We start from the raw sequence: 27058 nt of genomic DNA on the forward strand, positions 1-27058 counted from the left end.
CTGTTCTAAGTTTGAACTAGATTTAACTGAAAACGTTGTTCTTCTATAAAGTAATAATTGACGTACAAGCAGATGGCCAATGCCTTTAAACAGAGTAACACTCCGCAGGCCATTTAAAGACCACGTCATACTAATTATTGCCACCCTGTGTCCGTCAAATTCAAATTCAAAATTCATTTATTTCAAGTAGGCCTAATATAAGCACTTTTGAAACGTCAAGTCTGTCTGTTTGTATTGACTCTACCACCGGTTCGGAAGGCAGATTCTACCGAGAATAAGCCGGCAAGAAACTCAGCAGTTGCTCTTATCCAACATCAAAAATTTACATTTTACATTTTAACATTCATTTTTCTATCTTGTGAGAGATGAAAGCGGAGCCGGATGCTTCCAAGCAACCTTGTCATTAAGAAATTCATCAATTGTATAATAACCTCGCTGTAATAAATGTGTTTTAACACATTCTTTAAACTTATGCATTAGTAGGTCCAAAATTTCCTTAGGAATCATATTATAAAAGCTTATAAGCGAAAACCTGATGCATATGTGTTAAGCCTCATGTGCCTGTAATAACATCGGCAACCAGTTCCTTCAGACTGAAACACAGCAATACTATAACACAGCATAAGCGTGGCGGTAATACTTACATACTAATACAAAGCCGACGAACTGCATGGTGACAGACGCACGGAAGCCGGGAACCCCTGACGCCGATATATCTGTACAGACCCTTAAGTAGCGAAATCGGTGAAGCGTGTCTCATATCTGTCGTTTAGTGTCGCAAGCGATATGTGAACTGGGCGGCGCGACGGCGGCGGCTCGTTGACCTAGAAATGAAAGTGCTGTTGAACAAATTAAGTAAAACACTTTGGACAGGTGCGTGCGTAAGAAAATCAGTGGATTAATTATTTATAATAACATTTTTTAATTATAATAAACAATATTTGAACGATAAGTAACAAATTTAACTTCTTTAGTGGTCTAATGGTTAATATGTTGCTGCTGATCTCTAGATCCTGAGTATATATACCGGGTTGGAGATTGTGCTTATTTTTCAAAGAATTATCAATATACCAGCTTGGAGTAAGTGAATTGGCTACGTTAAGGCATCGGTACCGGATATTTTCACTAACTTGACAATCTGACTCGTGCGCTACGCTTGCTCAATGACCTAACTAAAAGTAATTCGGAACTGGACATCTGTCACACCCCGCCGCTTCCGCTCCAAAAGCAAATTAAAATGTTATAAGAGAGTATAGGTAATCTAAGATATTAATTATATGTTTGAATGTTTTGTTTTATTATTATTTTGAATTTGAATTTTTGGTTATTGTTATTATTGCTTTTTTTTATTCGTAATGTTATATATAGCTTATTTTTATGTTTTAATTTAATTTGTCATTATTACTCGTTCATACATTCTTTTAATAGCCCCGGGGAGACGAATTGGGGAACTGTAATGTTTTCACGGGGTGTGTTGCTAAATAAATAAATAAATTAATACCTACTTACTTTTGACGCCGATTGGCGCAGTGGGTAGTGACCCTTCTTTCTGAGTCTAAGGCAGTCCCACAACTGGAAAATGTTGCTGTGATAAACATGAATGTTTTTCATCTTAGAACCCGCTTTGCATACGTTACGTGTGGCTAGATGGCGGTGTGTATATTGTCGCAGTATGTCTATTATGTAAGCCCACCGACCACTGGGGCAGCCTGGGGGGTATGTGATCTCAAACCGTTTTTTCTATGAGTGAGGAGGCCTTTCCCAGCTGTGGAAAGTTACGGATGACGATAAATCTGTCGGTCCCCAGTCCCTCGGTTATAAACCCCACCATTCCATATTTGGGCAGCTTTTTGATCAAAACCCTAAGTACCTCTTTCGTAGGAAAGAGAAGATAGAGAAGAAATAAGAATAGGATGATGAAATAAAATGTTGATTTATGAACGAGTCACATCCGCAGTGTGAACTCAGCCTTAGTTGGAAATCACTTCAAAGAAGTGTACCTAAGGCAGATATTACAGTATTTACAGACAGTCAACTCAACGAAATAGTTTTGCCTTTTACACGGAATTGTATGTACCCATTTACAAAGAATGTTCGAGCAATTAAACCGTGGCTATATAAAACTCCGTATTGATTGTAAACGAGATGTAGGTTTTAGGCTGTTAGGTCAAAGGTCACGAGTGAAGGGTGGGTTGGCTTATTTTAAACCAACTCAATCCGCCTAAGATGTAACTTTTCCAAAGTTTGTACAATGTACAACCATTGGACCACACTTATTGCTAACACAGGCGTTAAGAAATAAAACATTGTTTCGTTAAATTCTTCTAGAAGCAACGAAAGTAGGTTAACAATATCTGGTGGCTGAGTTTGACGTGAGCGCTGTGGCCTTATAAAGTGGGAGGTTCTGGGTTCGATGACCGGCAGGGCAGGAATTTATAACTCCTGTATTTTCGTTGGTCTGGTCTGGTGGGAGGTTTAGGCCATGGCTTGTTACTACCCTACCGACAAATACGTGCCAATAATTAATTGAGCATAGAAAGATGCCGCGTATAAACCGATTTGGGGTATGGATTTAATACATCTGCCATACCGCTAACCGGTTACCTCTTTACCATCTTTCAATGCGTCATCACAGACCACTAGCTAAAATTGCAGTCAAGAGTTAACTTGTGATGAAATAAAAAAATAAATAAAAAAAGGGTGAATACTGATTTGTCAATTATTAACTTGTGGTGGAATAAAAAAAAATGGGTGAATGGTGATTTAACTAGAAGGCTACTTAAGAAATCCGGATGCTACATCCAAGAAAATTATATCATTAGGCATTTGGCCCTTATCAAAAGAAAGCTTTGATGGGTTGTGCAGAACGTGTGCTGCTCTCGAGTATTAATATCATATTGCAAATAACACTATTCGTCTCTCGGCCCAGCAAGGCACGTATATCGATTGCAGCTCGGATGTAGGTTACAGAGGTCAAGGGTCACGGGTAGGTCACCTGCGATCTATCTGTGTGTAACAGGCGTAATATTGCATCTACCTGTCTCAGCTGTTATGGCTTTCACACACATATGCGAAATTTCAATCAAATATGTTGAGGTAGGTACCTTCATATAGGTATTATGTTTTCACCGAAGAGAATATTACTTTCAGTAGAGCTTATTGTGACAGCTCGTCCGGAGAAATACCTACTTCCTTTATGCTTATTTCTGCCGGCTTTGCTGTGTTCGAAGGGCGTGGTTGCCGGTAGGTATACCTAATTACACACAATGAGGCATAACACCTACGCCTCAGGTGGTTGGACAGAGGGGTGGACTTCATAGGACGTGTTTATTGCCACCTACCATCAGGTGGCATATATGCTCAACCCGTCAGATATGACTTTAGATTCACGAGACTTAGTTCAGTGCCGAACATCGATAGCCTATAGTGGTTAAATACTTCGCTCTCCCTTTCGGGGGGGCCGAGTTCTTTCCTCTAGCTTTTCGGAGTTATGTGCGTTTTAAATTTAAGGATTTAAATATCAATCATTTTTGGAAGGGAAACATCGTTAGGAACCCAGCATCCATAGAGTTAGTTTTCCATTAGGTTCTCAAGGGCGTGTGAAGTGTACCAACCTACACTTGGCCAGCGTGGTTGACTACGGCCTTAATTAACCCTTAACATTCTGAGAGAAGAACCTTGCCCCGTAGTTGCCGGTAATTGGCTGATGATGACGAGTTAAGTAAATAATCCCATTTATTTTATTAGTTAGGAAAATATACTGACTAAGGCAATACCGTGTCGATAGAACGATTTCAAAGAGAAAGAGTCATAAGACAGTCCTCAAATTCAAAAAAACACTGGGTTACATTTCAAATATTAATGTTACTTATTAAGAACAAACTGTCGCCTCCATTCTTCGTCCGCTTTTATGACTGTTTTTTAGAAATCCCATGGAAACCGTTTGTTTTTCTGGGATAAAAAGTAGCCTATGTTACTCTCCGTCCTATCAACTAACTCTGTGCCAAAATCAAGTTGATTGATTGTTTAGTTAGGGCGTAAAGAAAATACAAACAACCGCATATTTTCGCATTTATATTAGGAAGGATTTTGTTATGTACTGACTCACAAATTATAGACACGTTAAATACATAACTGGAACAGTATATTGGTAGAGCTAAACCTTTACTACGTGTAAAACATCGAAGTTGTGAGAAATCGAGAATGTTCCTCAGTAAGGTACTCAAATACCTCCATAATCTTAACCGCACGCTACAACAAAGTAATCAAGACAAAACAAACTGTTAAACACATTGTAATTTGTAAGCCGCCTAATGGGATACGGTCGTTGTTTAGCAACTTTATACAAAACGCCATTGTTTACACATATATTTAGAAAATCGTCTACACACGCTTCGTATCGTGATTATTTTGTGCAAAAACATCAATTAAATATTTGTAAAATGTGGTAGAAGAAGGGACAAATTCTAAACTCGGAAATTGATAGACTAATCTTCAAACGTTCTTTCGATGATGATTTAACAGCACATCCTCTTTTCAACCGAAAAGGGAAAAGTTTCAATCAATTCAACTGTATGTTTTTTTCCTGTATATTTGTGACTCGGTTACTCCGCCTTACTTTAGTACGTTGTACGTAAGATATTAATGGTCCCATATTAATCTTGGGATCATTTATTGCAGAAATCAAGGGAACTCTTCAAATTATGGGCACACCCATAGCAATTTGAGTATTTTCAAAGGAACTGGTGCATCTTCTTTCGAAAGCACCATGGATGGCCACTGGAACAATACAATAATTAGATTAATTAGTACAAGACAGGTTGCGTTTTGATTATGGTATTTGGCTGCTAAGCAATTTATGTTCGTCTCAATAAAAAATAACTCCTCAACCATAAATTCGCCGGCCCCGGGAAAAGCAATATCTTTTTAAATGAACGGTTGACATTTTGCTATTATAACTACGATAATTTCAAAAGTACCCATAAATAAGGATGTTTTTTTTTTTAACAAAATAAAAACGATGTTAATGTTAAATAACTAAGTTTATAGTATCTAACAAAGAAAGCACCTAGTAATTTTCTACATTTTAATTGGCACAGATTTAAAAATGTTGTAGAAAGGTTGTTTAACGAAGTCGGTTTTTTGACAATTTTTTTTATCGACATATGAACACAACTGATTGATGGATAGTGTCTTCTTCCTGGATATGAGAAAAGGGACAAGTATTTTAGAAGAAAATATAATTCATTGTAACTTGTTGCTGTGCGTGAGTTGTTGAGTGCAAAGAAAATGAGTAATTTGTTCGAAAACTAAAGAGATTGTAATGTCTTTAAGTTATTAAACTAAATATGTTTTACTATGAGCCTAAGTAATGAAGCTAGGTACCTCTGGACACAACCGTTCTCTGTCACGAGAGATGGAAATAAAAGACCTTATGATGCAACTACTGCTCCAATTTGGTTTGGCGGACTCGGTATTGATCTGCACCTATATTATCACGTGTTAATGATACCAATTACGCTTGCTGTACTTTCTTAGGTACAATGGAAAGGCATCGGTTACTCAATCAGACTTACTTAATTTATAGCATTGCTGAGCCAGTGTAGTCCTGGCCTCCCAACCTTATGACCAAGATTGCATGATTCTTATCAAATTAGAACAAATATAGTGGTTGGAACTTTATTATATTTTGGATGCTCTAGTACTGTATTCTGATGCACCCAATAATTCGAAATGAATAGAATGTACGTGCACAATATCAAAACGCACTGGTACATTAACATATTCTACATTACCATACATTACTTGCCTACTATAGTTTAAGACCACCGGCAAAGCCTTTGAAAACAATGTAATAAATCTTAGGGTTCACTATAAATTGGTATTGCAAAGTGAAACACGGCCAACAACAAACGACCTCCTATTTGCAATTATGTATTAGATGCAATAGTTGAATCTAAATTGGACGTGTAAACTGAAACAGCGTTGATACTTTCTCACGCTTTGAATGCACAAAGCCAATTTTCCACAACGGCAAAAATAACACGAATTCAATTAGGATGTGTTTTCTGTTTCGCGAAAGGGAATTTATGGGTGTAACGTAAATAGTGTTGGTGAGAGCCAATCAGCAGATGAGAGGAGCTCGGGTAGAACGGTACTGTAAACACATGCAGTCGGAAGGAACTTTTCACTTCACTCTGTTTGTGTAGACGGCTTGTATTGTTTGCTATGCTTTTCTATTGGCATAGGATTTTGTTTGTACATAATTAATAAAGTTATTTAGTGTCACAATAAGCGGTGATAGCGTAGTTGGTGGGACTTCGGCTTTACTTTCGAGTTGGAACGCACCTCTAACTTTTCTAGGTTATGTGCGTTCCATGAATATCTTGATTGAACGGTGAAGGAAAACATCGTGAGGAAACCTGCATGCCTGTTAGTTCTCCATAATGTTCTCAAAGACGTGTAAATGTATTTGATGTTTGATGGTGCCAAAATTAAGATTGTTAAGATATCATTTTTATTAACCCACTTGTATCTTCTGGAGAAAAGATTTTAAGGTCGGGGTGCGGTTTTTAAAGAACTTCCAATAAGGGTTACCGGGTCCTAATCTAGCCGGTACAACGTCGGAGTCTACTGGGGATCTTACAGCTAACTTGGCCATTGAATAATTTTTAAAATTTCATCTTCATTTATAAACCGTAATAAACGCGGACGACGAACACTGGAATCAGCTAGTATGAAAATAATTCCGGTTTTTATAGCCTATTGTGCTCAAGCTCGTAGGTTGACCACGCAAATTTCCTAGCAACGGACTGGTACCTAGTGAGATTTTCTCGAGCGAAAAATACCTAGCAGTTCTTGGCATCAGGAAATCGTACGCAATACCCTGTGAGCCGGTGTTAACATGTTAACCACTTGTCAAAAGCAGAAAAACCACGAGGCCAAAAACTAATTAAAAGTAAGCTTAAGTTCTCCTCAACATTCTAAACAAACCTTTCAAAGCCTCGGAGGTGTGGGACCTGCCGAACTTATGTTTATCTCCGCAAAAGTTTTATTCGTTAGTTAATTCATTATGGCGATATTATTTCCAAATATAATGGAACATTTCAATCTTTCCTTACGCTACGTCCGCCAGTCATAAAGTTATTTTGTATTCTTGAAATCATTAGTCGAATTTAATATTTATTTGCTTCCCGATTGCAATATTTGTTACATTACAAATTAAATATCACAAATGACTATTTGCTTAGCAGAAGAGTGGTGATACCATGTACAATAACAATGTTGTAAAGAATAATACGAGTGGGGAGACAGGGGTATTTATATTTTTCTTTTTTCGATGTGGTGACAAAAATATTGAGTATTTTAATTCAAAAGAGGTTTTAAATGAGTAATCATGTGTTTGGAAATATATTTCTACAATATTTTTTCCTGAATCTATAATCAATTAGTATTTATGACACTTTTTGTGGAAAGTTTCGCTTGTCACAACTTACCAAGTTTTTGGGGTAAGTTGTAACTAGTGTGGGACAAGTAGTAACTTCATATTTAAAATAAAGGTAACATTATTCACGACGGCCTTCCACTCTGTACTGGCTACGATTACGTTGTAGGCGGTATCTTAAAGAGCACGTTGAGTCCAAAATAAAACAAAATTTTTGGAACCGGCTGAGTTATTAAGCTGTTACTACTTGCCCCTGTTACAACAAGCCCCTGTCTCCCCTACTTAGATGTTTTTTGACGACCTCCGTGCGTGATGGAACGCTGTGGTTTTACAATTTGCAGGTCCCGGGTTCGATACCAAACGGGGCCAATTGGGATTTTTATAATCTCTGATTTTATCTGGTCTGGTATAGTAGGAGGCTTCGGCCGTGGCTAGTTACCCTAATACCTACAAAGAGATTCAGTGTCCCAGTACGATGCCCTGTGGAAAACCAGAGGTATAATGGTCTTTCATGCCTCTAATAGGTTAGCCCGCTACCATCTTAGACTGCATCATCTTCAACTCACCATCAATTAAGATCGCAGGCAAGGGCTAACATGTATAGCAGTTTTGGAGTTTTAAATGAGCTGACAAACAGACCTTGAGGTTAACGCATAAGAATACTTTTAATCCGGAGGGCAATTCCTGCCCGCCGTTGTTTAATTAACACAGAAATGTCGATGAAACAAAAGGTAGGAATTGCTTCGATATTTTAATTTCAGTAATAAGTCGGCTAAATGAGACCTTATGCCGACTAGGTATATTGTGAATTGCGGGCAGTACGGCTTCGATAGGCTGATAATCACAGAAGTATCCGTACTAGAAGGAATTACATTCAATATCTGACTTTTATTGGAGCTGAAACGGGAAGATGATTTGGCGAAAAACTTCGAATAGACTCCCTTTTTATACTCACAATAAGAAATCGAAGGAAATCAGATCATCAATCAACCGACGGACTTTTATTCACGAGCATCGGATTGTGAAATGAACGCCGAATATTTGGAAGTAATATAATGTAATATCCTGTAAATAGGTATGGTGGTAGATATTTATGTATAAATAAGTTCAGATATTACTACGATGAAAAATCCAAAATTCTTAGACTTTTATATGTTGTTACCTACCTCAGTTCCGTCATTTATAAGCCGGTTTAGATGACAATGAAGAGGATTTTATTGAGTTTCAATAGATATTATAATATTAGCTTCCCTTTCCAGTATCCAGTTCTCTCCCCGGCACACATCGCTAACCTTTCGGAGTTATGTGCGTTTATTTATTTCAGCAATTTAAAAGTACTTACTTTAACGTTTGAAGGAAATCTGCATACCTGAGAGTTCTCTATTATTTTCTCAATGGCGTGTAAAGTCTGCCAATTCGCACTTAGCCAGCCTGGTAGGCTATAACTTTCTAAACCCTTCTCATTCAGAGAGGACCCTGTAACTGGGTGATTAGCTAATGATGATGGTGATGACATATTATTATTGCCTGCTTACTTACAGATAATATTTAAACTTACGTATGTAACCGACTTAATCAACACATCGAGCGTCAAACTCTTGAATATTTGCGAGGATTTCCCAAGGTTATTAATCAAATACCGGCCTTATCCTAATGTATGTAATAAAGGACTTATTTCATGTTATTTGATTTCATTTAATTTCATTTATTAGGGACAACAGACAGTCATGCATAAAAAAAAATAGACTTAGCTAAAAATAAAATAGCAGTAGCACAAGAACCACATCATCAAATTACTAAACTTGTATTGAATAATTAGGGTTACACAAAATTTTAAAAAAAAGGTTATGTTATTATAAAAAAAAATCATCGCTTATAATGCAAGCTACTACTTAATACGACTTCCTATTTTTATTTTTTATATTCCAGATCCCTACCTACTTCTTTCATGAAGTAAATCGCGTGTTGCCAGTAAAAGAAAAGTAATCCAAAAGACTTTTCAATAGCTGAAAGACTTTTCAATAGCTGGTTAAATATATTCTGGTCAAACTTTAAAAATTGATCGTGAACATGACTGAAATATGAAAGTAACGAAATATTTAACTCTCCCATCATATTGTATAAGGGCGATATTTAATAAAATCAGATGCAAGTGGTTGAAGCGGTAACCCCTTAGGCGTCCCTTTCGTGGAGACTGAGTTGCATCCACGGCATGCACATCTTATCTTTCCAGAGTTATGTGCGTTTTTTATTTAAGGAATTTCAAATATCACTTGCTTCAACGGTGAAAAAAAACATCGCGAGACATAGAGGAAACCTGCATGCCTGGGAGTTCTCCATAACGTTCTATGTGTTTTAAGTCTACCAATTCCCACTTGGCCGGCGTGGTGGGCAAAACCTTAACCCCCCCTCTTTCTGTGAGGAGACCCGTGCCCTGTAGAGGCGTAGAGGGCGTTCTTGGTGTTATCTCTAACTAACTACTTAACTATAATCGCAAACTGTAACTCGCATGGGAGCAGCACTGTGGGTCACAGTATACAGCTCATGGGAAGCATGCAGTGACACTGACGTCTGTTTCACGCTTTTTATTCACCCAAAAAGTACAAATATATATACACAATATACACAAAGGTTATACATAAAGGTAGCTGGTGGAATATGGTAAGCGTGCGGTGATGATGAGGCTTTCCATTTCCACGATTTTTGTTCATAAAGAAGCTTCAGTTCAAAAAATCGCGTCCTAAATTATTCTTAACTATTTTGATTAATGTGCCCGACTAACCTGCATAGCCACTTCGAGCTATCTTATACCCTTGTAGGCGCAGTCGGGCCGAAACGAGGGCGACGGATCGATACCAGACTCAGACACAACAGGCTCGGCGACCGCGCACTGCGAGTCTATGCCTCGCGCCTTGCGCCTCGAGGCCTCGCAAACAAACATTGACTCATAATTGTTGAACTAAATTTTAACGAGACCACGAGCGCGTTTGATAATAATGCATTCGTTTTCTTAAGTTTTCTTTGGAAGTGCCGCGTGTTTTATTAAAATGACGAGTGTATGTGTTTCCTGCTCTCAACCAGCTGTTACAAAAGTGGATTTATGTTTTGTTTGAAATATTAAGGTATTGAGATAATTTACATAATGAGGTATATTCTTATTTTGTAATTTTTATTTTATAATGTTACATTGCGTTATATTGATGCGTATGAAGATGTGCAACTTTATGATAAATGCTAGTGTTGTGTTTATATCGAAAATATCTTGATCGTATTATTTGGAAATATAATTGACTACCTCCCTGGCACAGCGGTGAGCGCTGTGGTTTTAAATGGCAGCTCCAGGTTCGATCCGCGCCAGGAGCAAATTAGAAATTTATAATTTCAGAATTTTCAATGGTCTGGTCTGGTTTGTGGCTGGTAACCACCCTACCGACAAAGACGTTCCGCCAAGCGATTAAGCGATCCGGTACGGTAACGCGTGGAAAGGTATATCGGTTAAATATAACTGCCATATACCCAAAAAGAAAAAAAAATCGGGCTTACCTACTGATGAGGCACGGTTCATAAAATATTTTTTTTTTAAATATAACTAGTTGCGCCCCGCTGCGAGTGCTACCGATGAATAAATAGTTTAATTGCTTTGTTAGGGCGTGAATGAAAGACTGGATACTTGGTTAAAAATACGAATGTTCTTGTAAACCCCATGATGTTTTCCCAGGACACTGAGTAGCCTATGTTACTCTCCTTCAACTTACTCTTTGCCAAAAATCAAGGCGATTGGTTGTTTAGTTAGTCAGTTTAGTGAGGACAAACAAACAAACACGCTTTCGCAAATATAATAGTAGTATGGATAAAAGGATCGAAAAAAAATTTTAATGTGATTTTCTAATAAAGGGCAAACTTATTCTTTAGTTTTGCTTATATCAATATGACTAGTATAATTCAAATTAGATAACCAAAATTTAAACCTATGAGTTCTCTGGAGTATTATATGTATAGTTCATCCCAATTAACCTCCAAATGTTGCGATGTTAAGTGAAATGAATGGAAAATTATTAAAATATGATTTAGGATTGTATGCATGAATCCATTGCAATATATTTTTAGTGCACATTCACGTATCTTGAGAATAGCTTTATTGCACCTTTATGTGTAGTTTTTCCCATTACAGGAATCTGAACTCCTTTGTTCCTTCAATATTCATTGCTTTATGATATTTGCGTAGATAAGCAATAAAATATGAAATATTGTTATGACTTCCTTTAGTATTGAGATGGTGACTCTTGGTTTTAAATATTGTCCTCGAGATCTAGTCATTAAAACATACCAATGACATTTATGTTGACTGTAACTTATATCGATTGTTTTACGACTCAAAGTTCTTTGTTACGTGCGTTAACAAAGAACGTTTAGTAGTCTTAGAGCTCTTTCGAGGGACAGTTCAATACTGCCATGATTACTTCTGCCGCCAAGCAGAAATTTTAAAATCTATTATATCTATCTATTACTATAGAAAAGTTTTCTGTTATAGAATCGCTGTCATAAAAACGGTCATCCAGAGGTTTCTCAAGAATCTGTATAGAAGCAAATATGGAACCAAGTATATAAATATATCATAGATTGTAACTTGCGAAAAGCAATTCATGAGGTAATCATTAAGGTCAATTAGATTAATGTTGTTTACTCTGAACGGAATCGTCGAAGGCCCAAGTTAATACGGTTCTCATTGCTTTCAGACACGAGAATTGATCATTTACGAAATAATTTGTGAAGAATTGTAACATAAAGGTATAAGAAGTAGTAGAGCTTTTTGTGACAGAGCCGGGGATGTACTACCACCATGTTTATTTCTGCCGCTAAGCAGCATTGGCGCAATGCTTTGTTCCGGTCTCAAGAGCTTGGTTGCCAGTGTAATTACGGGCAAATGAGGTTTAACACCAACGCCTCGGGTTTATGACACAGGGCAATACTTTGCAGGATGTGTTCTTTGCATGACCTGTGAAGTATTGCCCTGTTTATAAATTCAAATTCATTTATTTCAAGTAGGAAGCACTTTTGAAACGTCAAGTATGTATGTTTGTGTGACTCTACCACCGGTTCGGAAAGCAGATTCTACCGAGAAGAGCCGGCAAGAAACTCAGTAGTTGCTCTTTTCAAACATCAACATTTACAATCATTTTGCTATCTTGCGGGAGATGAGAGCGAGGCTGGCTGCTTCCATTCTACCTTGTCATTGAGGAATTCAACAAATGTATAGTAACCTCGCTGTACTAGATGCGTTTTTACACATTTTTTAAATGTATGCATTGGTAGGTCAAGAATTTCCTTAGGAATCATGTTGTAAAAGTGTATACTCAACCCCCAAAGGAGTTCTGCACCTTTCGCAGACGATATGCAGATATCACTAATTTATGACCGTTTCTGGTAAGTCGATTGTTATAGGCGATCTGCTTGGTCCATCAATTAATAACTATAAAAAAAAAATGTTTTGTAAAACTAAAAGTCACCTTCAAGAATAACCAAATAACATTTTGTAAAGGTATTACTTAAGTAAAACCTGCTCAATTTAAAATAAAATCAACTACATTTGCAATTCTACATTTGCTCTAAATTTGCTGCTAGTTTCATAATATAAAAAAAACCAGCCTAGTGCGAGTCAGACTCGCACACGAAGGGTTTCGTATAATTCTAAATAAAAACCTATATAAAAACCTTAAAAAAATCGTGTCTGTTGGAGCAAGCCCCCCTTAATTTATTTTTTCTGTTTTTATTTGTTGTTACAGCGACAACAGAAATATATCATCTGAGAAAAATTAACTGGTGACAATCTAGCCTTTTACTGTTTGTGTACGAAAACCCTAAAAAACCGTAGGTACATAACTATAGTTGCACGAGACTTATTTATTCAAATGAGAAAAATAACACGAATACACCACATTTTACGGTGCAGAAAATTCGTCCGGATTCACGTTCCTTTATTATGGTTACCATTATACACTTTCATTTAGATAAGGGAATGCAAGTTTTGGCTCGCTGGTGTCGGAGATTGCACATTTGGATGCAAAACTCGACTTGCACCGGTGGCGTCAGACACCCAGAGCATCGAGCTTCATCTTATTCTGAATACAAACTTCCAAGTTAAAACATTCTGAATCAGCTTCCAAAACGAATATAGCAAAGTTATTTGTTAAAAGATCTTATAATATCTGGAAATGCAAAAAGTACAAGCTTTTAAGTTATACAAGCTAAGCATTTACTACATAAATAACGCTTAGAATGCGTTAAACAAATTATTTAGGTATCTACTGTTAGAAAAATTACAAATTTAAATCACAGCTACAGTAAAAAGTTAAAAAGTGTTTGACCACTTTTTTTTATTATTTAAGATAGGCCAGCGCTTGACGACAACCATGCTCGTTAGAAAGCAATGATGAGGTCTAGGTTGCAGCACGCTTGCCTAGAAAAAGCCTATTCATTCTTGCCTTGAAGGTACTCAAGTTATACGTGGCAGGAAACACAGTTACCGGGAGTGCGTTCCACATCCAAGCGGTAGGTACGTGACAGAAACGTGGATAAAAATGTTTCGTGCGTGTTGATGGAATATCAACCACATAAGGATGCCACCACTCACGGTGTCCCGCTGTTCTGTTGTGTGGAACTTATGGTTTAATGTAATTTAACATTAAACCTAAGATTACTAGGTGGTGGTAGCTTAGTGCTTAGAGCTTCCGACTCCCTTTCTCCGCACTGAGATCGTCCCTAGCCCGAATTTTTAAATTTTGATAGTTATTTGAGTTTTTAATAAAAACATCACTTGCCTAAAGGTGAAGAAAAACATCGTGAGGGTTTCCTCTGTATGCTTGAGATTTCTCTATAAAGTTTTGAAAGGCGTTTGAAGTCTACCAATCCGTCTTTGGCCAGCGTGGTGGACTACGGCCTTATCCCTTATTATTATCAGAGAGACCCTTCAGTAGACCGGTGATGGGTAAATTATAATGATGATGATTTGATTTCACAGCTATCATAGCCTGAAGTTGTGCCTTTTCATCCAAAGGCCACCGATACTGTTTTTGTAAAGATAATTTTCCCGTATCTTATAATCGCATTACTATTATTAATTCTATCAGTACTGTATTTTATGACTAAGATTTTATTAAAACTTGCAAATAATGATTTAAAAGTCCCTGACAATATGGAAGCGTGGGCTGCCATGTACTGCATTAGGCTGACAATTAAATTTTCACATAAACGCAACACCTCAGGTGTAGTAGGCGGTTGTTTACGACCACCATAAAGAAGATACAAAGGACACCATCAAGATAAGTCCTGGCAATTAACGATGAGTGCAGATTTAGTGCGCGTGAGCAATGCTTATCTTACTCATTACTTTTATGACTATTTATATTTGTTTATTCATATTATAATTGTTCATCCGCTATCCAATTGTATATTACATTTGGATTGTAATACCTTTGACGTACGAAAAGTACGAGTATATAGAAGCCGTGTTTTGGTTTATGTTCTCTTGTATTTATATTTTTGTGTTAGTTGTCAAAAGCCCAAAGTTTAAGTGGGTTGATAGGCACGCATTACCTGCTGCTTTGAGAAAGAATGGTTCACTCTTGAGCACGATAGACCGATAGTATAATCAAAGTAGCTGAAAGTGGATTATGAACGATAATGACCAAGAGAAAATCACTCAGTGGAGAAAGCCTGTGCCTGTGTAACATTTTTCAATAGCATTATCATCATGTCAACCAATGAACGTCCACTGCTGGATACAGGTATTTTCTAGTTAGTTCCAAAGTAAGTGGTAGAGACACTACAAACAGACTGACTTGACGTTTCAAAAGTGCTTATATTAGGCCTACTTTAAATAAATTAATTGAAATCTTATGCTGCTTAGGTACAGCGACTCCCTGCGACTCGCTTGATGTCATTTGCCCACCTCTTGGAGGCTCTACAAACGCTGCGTTCACCGGTGCAATGTCGCCATTCCAGCACATTGAAACCACCTTTTCAATAATATATAAGGTTGTTACAATATCGATAACAAATTACAACGCTCTGAATACTAGGACCCATTTAACAATAATAATAAACCAGTCGATTTGAAAACGTATCACTATAACGTTCGGAATTTTATTGTTAAGAACGTACAGCTGCATTGGAGAATACTGAAAGACAGGAAAATAGTGTTTAAAAATACTCTGAACACTCGTATGATTGTGAATACTGTTACATAAAATAAGAATAAAACTATTATACAAACAGTCCCAGATAGCGACGAAATTGGAACTTGTCTTTATGCGAGAAGTTTTGACATTCACGCTCTTATGAATTGAAGACTTTCCGAATGCAAGAATTGTTGCCCGCGACTTCGTTAGCATGGACATTTTAATGTGCATCTAATGCTTTATGTCGATCGATGCTCTGTGAAAAAGAAACACAAATCTTACACCGGGAACCGTACATTTTTCCGGAATGTAATGTTGTTTATGTCCTACTCCAGTCTATAAACTAATTTGCTAACTTAAATTAATCTCAAATTCTGTCCAATATTTAAATTTAAATTAATGTTTCATCTAAATTCAGCTAATTAAGCGGCCTTGAAACATCCATCCAAAGTTTACTAGATAATACTTGTGATTTAAAGTCTTTTTACAAGCTTCACCTGTATGTTTATTTGAATGTTTGAATTTCGTTCAATCTTTGCAGATATATCTAGGACCATTTAGCAAACAATATTTTTGATAGTTTGTATAATTTTATATAGTCAATAAGACAGGAATGATGTTAATTTTAATTTCCAACCATTATCTTCAACCGATTTCTCTAATATTAACAAATTTGATGGTGAATAGGTTACAGATTCATTTTGCCCTTTTAAATGACTGAAAAACACTTTTTTATAATTAAACTAAATTAAAGGTAGAATTAGTTTCGTTTTTCATTCCAAGCGTGTTTTTAGTTCGTTCTTAACTATTTATTTATTATCTCAAAATCCTGATGTTACACTTTTCACTTATACTTATACCTATAAATATATATAGGTTATAACCTACCTCAATTTTTCCCCCTTGGAAGAGGCACCATTTGGAACCAACAATTATTAGCCACTACGTATATCATCTGAGCTAAGATATACCCACAATTCACAATACCACAATATAACAGATACGACAAGTGGGGCCGAGTTTGCATATCAACACGCACCTCTAACTTTTCTAAGTTATGTGCGTTTTAAGTAATTAAAATATCACTTGCTTCAACGGTGAAGGAATACAACATGAGGAAAGCATGCCTGAAAGTTCTTCATAATGTTCTCAAAAGGTATGTGGAGTCCACCAATCCGCACTGAGCCAGCGTGGTGGACTACGGTCTTAACCTCTTCGCATTGTGGGAGGAGACCCGTGCCCCGTAGTGGGCCGGTAATGCGTTGATGTGATGACGAAGAGTATTCGAATTAATGCAGTTTGATATCTCAATGACAACTTCATTATTAAGGTACTCATTTTACAGTACTAAAATGGAACAATATGCAATCAAAAAATTGTGGTTTAAGATCTTTATTTCTCAAAAGAATTACAAAAAATTCGCTTAGTTGAGAAAACATTAAACTTAAAAATAAAACATGTTGTGAGCGTACACTATAGAAGGTACATATAAATCTATAAAGCATAACTTATTGCAGCTAAAAGAAACTGTTCGTACAATCGGGTAGTTTCACAAATATTACCGAGCAAAAACATACGACTTATGCAAAGATCATCGTTTACTGGAAACGATATATACTAAATTTTCATATGGAATCTCAAATCCTATAGAGATGATTAAGATTATGACTTTTCTTTTGCAAGATACCGTAAATGGTCAGTTCATATGACTCTTTCTTAATCATTTTGACATATGGTGTAGGTACTTTTAAATCACAATGCTACTATCGACATAGTAATCAGCTTAGGTTTAATCGTGTTATTACATATATATCTTTCGTAATAAATAACGAAGTCGTGTCTAGCTCGGAACTGGTTGCTATATTATGATTAAGTACTGCCATTTTGGTAAGCTATCTGATATCTCTAACAATCGAAGATACAAATGGTTAATGAGTTACACACCACTTATACTTTATTTATTTATTATATTATTTACTTTTTATCTATTTGTGCACACTAGTTTATGTATTGGCATGTAGTTATTTGCATGTATGTATTTTAATATTTGTACCACCAGCAGTCTATTCTCCTCTTCTTTTTTTTTCCTAATTCTAAGGTTGCCTGGCAGAGATCGCTATTAAGCGATAAGGCCGCCTTTTGTATTACTACTTCTTTCGATGTTTCTGTTTTTGTTATATTTTAAATGTTGTGGTATACGAATAAAGAGTTTAATAATAATTTGTATCTCTCATATCTTCATCATCAGCCTACAATTGTCCCACTATTGGGCACAGGCGTTCTCTCTTAAAGAAGACACGGTTTTAGAGCCACCACACCGCTCCAAGATGAGTTGGCGAGCTTTAACGTTTAAAATCAACTATATTATGTAGTGATAATAAAAACAACGCATAACGTGCTTACCAACGTAGTTGAACAAAACCAATTAGCTAACTCCGGACTGGTTTTAACCCCTGAAATCGAATCCAGGACCGCGCACTCAGTAGTTAGCCACTAGACAAAGGATGCAGTTATCCATATCATCTATGTAAAAATAAAAATCTGTGACTGTTATATTAAAAAAAAAAATCCAGTTTGCGGATACTAGTTTTCTGTAAAAACAGTTTTTTTATCAATATCTTTTTTTAAGCCATATTTAATGCCTTTTCCAGACATTTTATATTCTGTGCTCTTATTTGTTACAGTAGGTAAATACCTATCTACCTAAACTTTGAAACTTTGTTGCCATGTAATAGTTAACTATATATACTAGGACAGAAACATCAATTCAATGTCATTGATTTAATAATTCATATGTTACCAAGCTCACTGGTCAATGTACACATCCTTCCAGCACCTTTATATCATTGCATCTTTTTGATATTTACAATATTTTGCCAGGAAACTTCGTAAATAATCCTTTCCACACACTGCTTTCAATAAAAATATCTCTATTTTAGATAAAGTATTTCCAGGATTTCAGGAGCATATACTGTGAATGCGTCGATAAAATTGCGACGTGATTCCTTCGCTGAATTCTGCAATCTTTTCATCTCCTCTGGATCGTCTCTATAAGACGTAGTAAGTAAGCACATAGACTGTCGCCTGGTGGGAATATCTATGGTATTCACATTCTGAGCGAATCGAGAAATCGCATTATTACTGCATTCCCTCGAGCATATGAGAAAATATTGCTAGTTTTCGACGATATCTATAGATACTGTTCTTTCGAAAGGGTTCCAAGCATTATCACATATCCACTGCATAGTGTATTGAATATTTTAAAATTATTCAGCAAGATTACAGTCCTGTAGTGCAGACAATAAAACGAAAGTGATACTTGAAGTTAAGGCATCTACTAAATCCTTGAAATTTCTCCAGGGCGCTGCATACGTAATGCAAAGAGAGTCGCCGCGAATGTTATTTAACTTTTTTAATTTATTAAATGAAATTTGCTCTGGTCGGGTATGGATATAAAATGCGAAAGCGCTCACAGTAAATTAAAATTCTCGCATTTTTTGTGTTTCATTCTAGACTGTGCATATTCACGATGTTTTATGCAGTTTGTTACTGATATAACTGACGGTAGTAATTAAAATCATAATTGCAAAACAAAAAAATAAATACTATAACCATCGCATAGTGTTGATATATTATGTAAATAAGTTAATTATCAGGAGACTTACATCCCGTGGGAACGATAACAATTTGCTCGTCGCCACCCGAGGCCGGAATACACACGATGCTTTCAATAATTCATGAAGTCCGCGCGTCCGCTGTGCCGAACTATCTAATTACGGCAAACAGCACAATTGACTTATTCCCACCTCGCTCGGTTATCGAACTCACCTCTTAGGACCATTACGCGTTAGTATAATCATGATAACAAGGTCGTTAGTCCATCAATGACGCAATAAACCGGCGGCGACCTCGCCGAATATATCACGGGGCGTGCTAGGGTCGCGCCACTCGTAATTTCTATTTCCGCGTCGACAATTCCTAATCTTTGAGATACACAATACGTATTCACGAGCGTTTTATATAGATTGCATTCTTTCGAATGCAACGACGCGCCAAGCTGGCTGCAATGCATCAGCAATTCAAACGACTCTTGGGTGTACATTTACAACAATATTAATAAGAAATGTAAACCATAATCAATCTTCAAATGTCCATAAATTAAGAATACTAAAATTTGCACAATAAATTATCTATTTTAAACAGACTCTAAAGAAAGAAGGATGTAATTTATTTCGACAATACAGTGTATTTGAACCACATCGATTTTGGCTGATTTAATATTTTCTTATTACCGTCTGACGTCAAAAAATACACTTTTTTTACAATTAGAATTACATATACAATAATAAAATTATAATTAAATAAAATAATACATAAAGCTGATAAAAAGGCTTTCTATTGACAAAACATTTGCCGAAGAAATGCTTTTGTGTGTCCGATGTTTTTATTTGCATATAATTTATTTAAAAAAAAAAAAAGTATATATTGCATTGCAAAAGTATATATACAACATATATTTATTTAAATCCATTTAAAACAGTAAAATCTTCTTAGACTATTTATAAATTAATGTGTTGAACATGAGATGTTATGAGTGTGTTTGCTATGATTTTTGCAAATCGCTTGGGAACCGTTATTTTGGGATAAAAAGTAGTATTTTACGCTTCATTCTTTGAACGAATTCTTTGGCAAGAATCAAGTTGATTGGTTTCTTAGCTAAAGGCCTTAAAAACAAGAAGCAAACACACTTATGCATTTATTACGTTAAGGTAAGATTGAGGATACTTTTGGAAGTTACACTTTTAAAAAAATTAATATATATATTGCCATTTTATTAACACCGTGAATATTTTTATAGTTTTAATTATAAAAAAACGTAAAACGTAACTGGTCTCTTCGTTTGCACGCTACATATTTTACTCTAACATTATCGTAATGAGCTATAAAAGTTTATCGCAAGTCGTTTTAACACATCCTATCTGTTTGGTCCGAAAGCTTGATGGCATGAGGCGAGAACGTCGTCGTTGTTACGATGTGAGAGACGATCGGCGATTCCACACTAACTAAATGGAATGCTGTACGAGAAAATGTTCGTAATTCTAGAGGGATAGAGTTTTGAGGTAAAACGAAATCACATTTCACAAATGTTATCAGTAACGTGGCTCAGCTGGTTTTTGGTCTTTTTAATCTTTACTACGAACACGTTTACTTACTCTCTACTTGAATGTAATTCTAGCGAGGTAATTTATTTAAGAATAACTGTTGCCAGCAATATCGTCTGTTTTTATTTTGGTTTAACCTCTTTAGAATCATTGTGATTTGAAACTCGATGAAACTAAAATGCATCACGATAAAGAAACAAACTAATAAACTTATAGGATCTTTTTATGCATCGTATAAATATGCAGATGCATCGTACAAGTGCAGAGGATTTAAAAAAACAAATAATAATATTAGTATGGATAATTTGTATATATTTAAAAATCGTTTCATAAGTCTATTTTTTGATTTTTTTTAACCTAACTTGCTCAAACATCAAATAAAATGCATGATTTGTTGTTTCAAGTTAAACTTAGATTATAAATAGTATTGAAACGTCAAGTAAGTCTGTTTGAGGTGACTTTATCTCCGGTTCGGAAGGCATATTCTACCGAGAAGCCAGCGAGAAGTTCAGCAGATTGCTCTTATTCAAGAGAATCTTCAGAATTTTTCTATCTTGTGAGAGAGGAGAGCGAAGCGGCCTGTTTCTAAACAGCCTTGACGTTAAGAAAATCATCAATGTTGCAGTAACCACGATTTATTAAATGAAAAAAATATCAAATTATAATTTATACTTAATTAATTACTATGCAATAACATTGCGCTTGGAATGGTGTCGAGAATGTTGGATGCATTTACGCTTTTAGCTTGACTGAACAAAACGAGCAAAAAAATTAAATAAAAAAAAAATAAAAAAAAACAAACAAGGAAACTCATATTTTGTTATTAAAAAAAAAAGTCTTTTAACGCTAACATACACGAACTCTTCCCAAAAGGGTCTTCTCTCAGCATCTTTGTAGCCAGCGCTGGTCTTCTGTGATCTTCTGTGAAACAAAAGTGACTGCTGCGTTTCTGATACTTACCGCTAAGGTTTAGAACGCTCCTCCGGCATCGCTGTTATCGATTCATACAACTTGAATGACTTCAAGGCAAGAGTGCCTTATAGGCATTTTCTAGGCAAGACCAACTTAGACCGCATCATTGCTTTCCATCAGGCATGATAGTTGTCAAGCGCAAGTCTAAAAATTACTCTGTTCCCTAATTCAGAAATCATAAAGGCCTGGATCTCATTTATAGGAGAGCTTTTTATGATAGAGCTTATCCGGGGAAGTACCTACGTCTTGCTTATTTCTGTCACCAAGCAGAATTGCTGTGTTTTGACCTGAAAGTGGCGCATGAGGCTTAACGAACGAATTTAACCCAGGATGTTTTTTTATATTCCACTACAAGTTCATGTGATGATACAGTCTACAATGTTAGTGGGCTAACCAGTCAGAGAAAAGTCAATTATATTAAACCATTTATCCTGTTTTTACGTGAAGCTATAAATCGCTTGGCTGTACATCTTTATCGATAGGGTGGTAACTAGCTACATGGTCCTAACCTAACCTAACCTTATCATCCGTATATCCGATCGAGTCGGATGATGCTAACCACTAGGCAGTAGTTTTTTTTACGATTACGATAACAATTAAACGATGGTGTAACAACTATAGCGTAATATATCGAGTGTATAATTGTATATCACGCAACGGTTCAATCATTTCAAATTAATTGTAGAGCGATTGCAACTGACAGCTGTATACGATTTAAGCTTACTGGCCGACATTTATGTTCTATCGTTTTGTTTATTTGTAACCAAATGTTATTGTAGTTTAGTCAAAAATGTTATATAGCCGTAATCGATAGTACATATGGTCACGTGATGCAACGAAACGAGGAATATGTTGTGAAGAAAGCATTGCAACTACCCGAACATAGAGGTAGAGCTACGTGGTGGATTAGCCCGACGTAACTCATATTGGAGAAGAAACCAACCTGACTGATAGCCCAGGACATATTGTCCTGAAAAATAGGATGGCTGACGCCACCATAAGTGGGATAGAGCTAGGGAGAAAAAGAAGTCAAAAATGTTATATATTCGGCTGTCACTTTGGCGTCATCCAAATTTTCTTTTTTTTTATCCACCCCTCTTATAAGAGCAAAGCAAAAAGCAAATTGCCCTGAAAATGGAACCTAACCCGCGACATTTAACTAAAATCACAGCGCCCATCGCTGCGCCGGGAAGGTCATCAAAAATGTATCTAAATTCTAACCGAGAGTTGATGTAAATGAACTCACACAATTATCTCACTGCGCAGCGAGATTTGTCGTATTGACGGCCGCAGAGAGTCAATAGAAAGCTCGACATTGGGCCGGTATCGAAGTGGGTTGGTACGGCCGCAAGTAGGTGAGCGTGTCGAGGCCGTGACGTCAGGCGCTTTCTCTGCGCCCGCGTCCGTTGTGCAACGGCTAGCATTCGCGATGCGTTTTTTATTTATTTATTTACTTATCAAATAACATAAATCCATTCAAAGGAGACCGACCATCTGCCGTACATTGTTGGGTCCAGGACTTGATGAAGCGCTACAAGTTCTAAATTAATTCAAATTGTTAGATAAAAATATCAACTTTAGACTTCGTTAGTTTCAGTTTGATTGACAATTGCATGTTAAAGATGCGAACGGGTTCAAATCTATGATTTGAGGTTATGTTAGAGAATGTGTTATTTGAACAATACTTTTTGTAATTATCAATCTAATTAATAATAAAGTGAGGCCAATTTATCCGCGGACCAAATGTAAAAAAACAATTGACGGTTTGTGGATACTTTTAATTAGGGTAGGTTTTTTTTTTAATTTTTACGGAAGACTGAAATACGTTTACCCTTTTATTATCAATCTTCCGCTAGCTGCCGGGTGGATGGTGATGGATCCAGAAATAATAAAAAATTATATGTTAAAATTCGTCCCAATTTAGAGCGCCAAATTTGACATACCAGTGTCTCTGGAACAAATAATATAGTGTTATAAGTACCTAATTCAAATTTAGGTTTCTTGAACACTTGTATAACATGAGCATACCTTAATCCAGCGCTTTAAATATGGTGTTAATCAATTGGAGACAAAAACAAAGTGGCCACAGCATGTCCAGCTGTAAAAATAGAGATCTATGGCCAGGTGGCATCAAAGCTAACCGTCATCAGCTTGGCAACATGGCTAAAAGACTTAAGATCCGCATGCTGCAGCATCATATATTTTATATTGAGGAGAGAGAGAGGGAATAGAAAATGCACCTGTGCTTGCACCCAAACTTGTTCACTCCCGCGTAGTTTGGAAATCTCTCTGGAGAATGACCACTGTAACAGATATCGGTCAGGAAATCTATACTTGTTTGTGCTAAGACGACTGATTACAATTTTTTTTTATTGAATAAGGTAGCAGGGGTATTGTAGGGATACTGCTCCGATATCATGTTTCATATGTGTGATGAATGCAAACACCTCTGAAGTATTTATGAATTTTATGAGTTGCAGTCAAATTCTGCTATGAGTTGTGTGTATTGCAAAATTTATATTTTATATTCTGTCGTAAAATATTTAAGACAAAGTTTATTATTGCCCATAAAACAATGTAAACATGCATATCTAGCGCTCGACTGCACATGCGATTCGCTTACATAAACTGTTTTATATTATTTTGGTGCACAATCGAAATAAAATATGAACCATTTTTCATCGTGTTATTTTCTCATGCTTAATAGTTTCATAACGTGAAGCTTTGATATTATGAAATAGTTCAGTTTTTGGGTATTTCTGACGGCAATACTGCTATATCAGTTTTACTTACAACCTTACATACCTGTCAAATTGGGCTAGCATCAAAAACATTGGACGTTCACCTTTAGCCCACCATTAAACCCGGTTAACAGTGTATTATCGTAAAATCTTTTTTTGGTAGGAGCCTTAAACCCTTTTATCTTTAAAATATCGCGTCTATAAACATGAATATAGGCCTGACTTTAATTATTGCGGATATCCAGGATTAGGCCTCGATACCCCTTTGTATAGCCTGGCCGATCTCTTGCTAGATAAGTTCTCTCTTAGAATTTAACAGAAAATGCCCATGGATGTGGATTACATATTAACCTATTCTTTTTATTTAGATTTAAGTGATATTGCATTATATGTAATAATATGCATAATATATTTTTCTGTCCAAATTAAATTAAACAAAATACTTTTTTACTTACCCGGCAGTCTAACCAAGGCTATGCTCCTTAGTTTAACGATGGAGTGGAGTGTTTGAATAACATCTCAAACCAATAAATATCAATTTAAATCGATAGAATAAAACTTTAAATAAGAATAAAAATAATTCCATGCATTTTATTTTATGTTTTTACAACCTCGACTCACCATGCAATTGAGATTCAAGATTTCTCGTTATCGCGATCGGCAGCAGACGTGTTAACCTACTTCGTGACAAAGAGTGCTTATATGTTGTTGTGGTTTATTTACAAAAAAACCGTCCAAGGTCGCAATATACGAGCTTGTGTACTGTAGCATACAATAGCAAGTCGATAAAATTATTGTTGTTTTGAAATTTTAAGAGAAACTGCTTTAATATTTTCATTACTTGCTATAACGCTATTATGGGTTCAAGTCAGTGACATGTCATGTGACATCCCGTTGTACATTAAAAAGCATATGAACACATAGTTTTCATTTCTATCTTATTTTTTTTTTTTACTTTTACCTAAAAATTGATTTTTACTGAAACCCCTGTTATTTATTAGTTTTCTGAAAATTCTCTACACATTGACCTATAGCTATTCACAATTCCGAAGCGACCTGCGCTTCTCATGTTGCAAGAAGTATACAACCGCCACTGAAAATTCATTTGTTTTCAGACAATCGGCTTTCAACAACAGTGCATAGTCATGTCCTCAAATGCTTCGTAGCAAAGTATCAATATATAGTTGCATTAGATATGATACTTAACGAAATATTAGCAAAGTTAAACTGGTGCACCGTGCAAAATAAGATCCTATCATAAAGACGCACCTCTGGATTTTCCCATAAAGTCACACCACATATAAACACTCATTCCATTTAACACAAAACTTTCAGGGCGAAATGAACACTACAGGAGCATTCACTATAAAACCCTTAGTCCAACAATCATTTATAAAACATTTTAGTTCATATATATAAATCTAAACAGCACTTAACAATAATAAGAGTAGCTAAAGATTTATTGTTGACTTTATATTATGAATAATATACTCGTATGCACTAACACATATATAATGCAAACTTTATTATTAGGACACCTAAAACACGATACACAAATATAAAAAAGACAAGTTTTACAAAATTAAACAGAAAGAGACACAAAGATAAACTTAAATATGGTATCCGAAGACATCTGAATTTGCCGAAAGGAAAATATAAATAAAAACCTGGCAAGCTAAACAAGCAAGCCAACAGATAGTCAAAGTTGTCAATAAGTTTTTAAATAAACAATTGTATTCTCTCAAAAGCTAGAATGCAACTAAGTATAAGTTAATAATAACGAATGTGCAAAAAAGTGCAGGAAAAAGAAAAATGAAAATAAACACAATACAGCGTTACAATTGGGCGACCTTACGTACCTAACTGTTCTGCATAAAAGGACGTCAAAGGTTAAGCCCAAATTAAGTCGCAAGCCATACCTCAATGACGAGACGCCAAGTCGCTGACGGTTGCCGGATATCTTGCCATTTTTAATTTAAATTCCTTTAAAAATACGTGGAATCCAGCAATAATTTTTCATGCTACATACATTTAAAGCTACGTCGTAGGAACTCTCAAAGTTAAATGTATTGCGGACTATCGGTTGAAATACCTACCCTTCGTTTATTTGCAAGATCATTTGAAATAAGGCCCATTTTAATAAACGCGCTTGGCTGTAGTCAGGTTCATGCCATTTCATGGGTTTTAAAATCAGCCTTATTTTGATGATGATGTCACATGCCCATGTCCGCACCACATCATTTCTGTATGGCTGGCATCCAAGAAGGTGCGAGATTGTAATTTATTGGAGCTTATAATTTCAGTATCACGTTCACAAGGTACACTTTAATTAACTAAGTACGTGTCGTGTATATGAACCCAGCGTCCTTCAGGTCATGTTATCCACTAATCAACCTTTAGCTTAGAATGGCTTTTAATGTAGGTACCTACTTCACGATATCAAGAATATTATATTATGTAATATTTTAACTATTTCTTTTTTCTTATTAGATTTAAGACTTAAGATATTTTGATTTATTACGACAGCGTATTTTCAGGTTTTAACCTTTTTTCGCTTCTTCG

General features: G+C 36.0%; 1 protein-coding gene across 1 annotated transcript in view; it reads left to right on the plus strand.

The window, feature by feature from the left end:
- LOC120624198 (ecdysone receptor-like) overlaps positions 1–27058 on the plus strand; it is a 118307-nt gene that overhangs the window by 58257 nt on the left and 32992 nt on the right. The gene's annotated exons all lie outside the window — the stretch shown is intronic.

The sequence above is a fragment of the Pararge aegeria genome, chromosome 6, assembly GCF_905163445.1.
Source record: "Pararge aegeria chromosome 6, ilParAegt1.1, whole genome shotgun sequence".
Taxonomy (NCBI): domain Eukaryota; kingdom Metazoa; phylum Arthropoda; class Insecta; order Lepidoptera; family Nymphalidae; genus Pararge; species Pararge aegeria.